Here is a 2,198-nt window from a genome sequence, read left to right on the forward strand (position 1 = left end):
CCTTAGCCGGTTGAGCTATAGGCGCCGAGCCAATTTATTCCTTTTTCTAAGAAACCATCCAAGAGTTGGTTTCTATACTAAATATGTATACTCCTAAGTAGGAACACTATCACAACCAAGGTAGACACAAGTGGAGAGATGGGATAGTAAGGCAGCTTTGACGTAGCTTCTTGTTCAAAGGTTAAGGACTTTAAAGTTTGGCTTTTGTTCCATAACTTTGTGCAGGGGATCACTGCATGGTCTCACTCATTCCAATACAGTATTAGTCTCTGGTTATAGCTAACTATGAGGGTGGGAAGATGAGTCCAGTGGTGGCAAGCCATCAATTATTGTTCAATGAGGAAATAACTAAATTAATGCATGTTCTGTAAGTAGCTGCAAGGGGACAACATCACTTTCTAACTTTTGTAAATAACAATTAAATACATAGACTCCAAGTACAACAAATTTCATTCAAACACTAATGAAAACTACAGAAGTTCCTAAAAATAAGGTAATCAAAATGATCACTGTTTCTATCTAATAAAAATGCACTAAAATTTAAGACTATGGCTTCTCTTGAACTTACAACCTTTAATACAAGGCCAAAGGACTGAAATGCAGTCATATTAAATAACTTAAAATTTACCAGGCAAGTTGGAACTGGAGATCATTATCCTAAGTGAAATATCTCAGGAATAGAAAAATAAACATCACATGTACTCTCTAATAATTGAGAGTTAATAGATAGGCACAAAAGAGATGTAAAGTTCATTTGAAATCAAGAAGGGAGGACAGGTGGGATAAAAACCTACCTATCAGATATAATGAACACAATTTGGTTGACAGGCACACCTAAAGCCCCAACTTAAGCATCATAAAAGGTATCCATGTAAGAAAAACATTTGTACCCCCTTAATGTTTTGAAATTAAAAAAAATTTATGAGGCAAGTTGCCTATCAAAACTGCTTCTTCCCTGTCAGACTTTCTCCTCTTCCTGTAACATTTGAATGTTTCTGAAAAATTAATCTTCTTAATTTTTTTCCTGACTTTTAGGTCTCATAGGAATTTTAATTAATGATTAAATGCACTTATACAGGGTGGCCATGAAGTTTGTGTGCAATTTAAAATACTGACTTTATGGTCACCCTGTATAATACTTTCTGCTTTCTAGGGGCAGATCTGTGTCTCTATTTTTATTTAGGCACCAGGAATCACTTTCTCTCAAACACAAAATGTTACCTGTGATTTGAGATATTGTTTGGATTCTAAGTAAATGTTAACCAAAGAGCCATTTACTAGTCCTTAAGATGTCACTTAAACTGGGTTTATAGTCAAAAGGCAGGTTAATTAGTTCAAATAACACTTTCTAAAAATAGTGTTTTGTTTTTTTTTTTTGGATACAGTCTCACTTTGTTGCCCTCAGCAGAGCACTGTTGCATCATAGCTCGCAGCAACCTCAAACTCTTAGGCTCAAGCAATTCTCTTGCCTCAGCCTTCTGAGTAGCTGGGACTACAGGCATATGCCACTATGCCCAGGTAGTTTTTCTATTTTTTGTAGAGATGGGGTCTTGCTTTTGCTCAGGCTGGTCTCGAAGCTGTTAGGTCAGGCAATCCATCCACTTTGGCCTCCCAGAGTGTAAAGACAGTGTTTTTTTTTTTGAGAGAGTCTTAAGTTGTTGCCCTAGGTAGAGTGCAATGGCATCATAGCTCATAGCAACCTCCAACTTGGGCTCAAGGAATCCTCTTGCCTCAGTTTTTCTGTTTTTAGTAGACAGAGGGTCTCACTTTTGCTCAGGCTGGTCTTGATCCAGTGAGCTCAGGCAATCCACCCACCTTGGCCTCCCATAGTGCTAGGATTACAGGCATGAGCCACCAAGCCTGGCCCCAGGACAGTGTTTTCTCAAAGAATGAGAAGAAATTCCAGATGTAGCCTATCTTCTTCTTCTTCTTTTTTGTTATGAGAGAATATCACTCAGTTGCCCTGGATAGAGTGCCGTTGGGTCATAGCTCACAGCAATCTCAAACTCTTGGACTCAAGTGATCCTCTTGCCTCAGCCTCCCAAGGAGCTGAGACTACTGGTTCAGTAGCCTGGCTAGTTTTTTCTATTTTTAGTAGAGGCAGGATCTTCCACTTGCTTAGACTGGTCTCTAACTCCTCAGCTCAGATGATCCACCCACTCAGCCTCCCACAGTGCTAGGAGCCACTGTGCCAGCCC

At 39.4% G+C, this 2,198-nt stretch overlaps 1 protein-coding gene across 5 annotated transcripts in view; it reads right to left on the bottom strand.

The window, feature by feature from the left end:
* NUMB (NUMB, endocytic adaptor protein) overlaps positions 1 to 2,198 on the bottom strand; it is a 51,044-nt gene that overhangs the window by 19,152 nt on the left and 29,694 nt on the right. The gene's annotated exons all lie outside the window — the stretch shown is intronic.

The sequence above is a fragment of the Otolemur garnettii genome, unplaced genomic scaffold (assembly GCF_000181295.1).
Source record: "Otolemur garnettii isolate 467f Iridium unplaced genomic scaffold, OtoGar3 scaffold00365, whole genome shotgun sequence".
In the NCBI taxonomy this organism is placed as follows: Eukaryota; Metazoa; Chordata; class Mammalia; order Primates; family Galagidae; genus Otolemur; species Otolemur garnettii.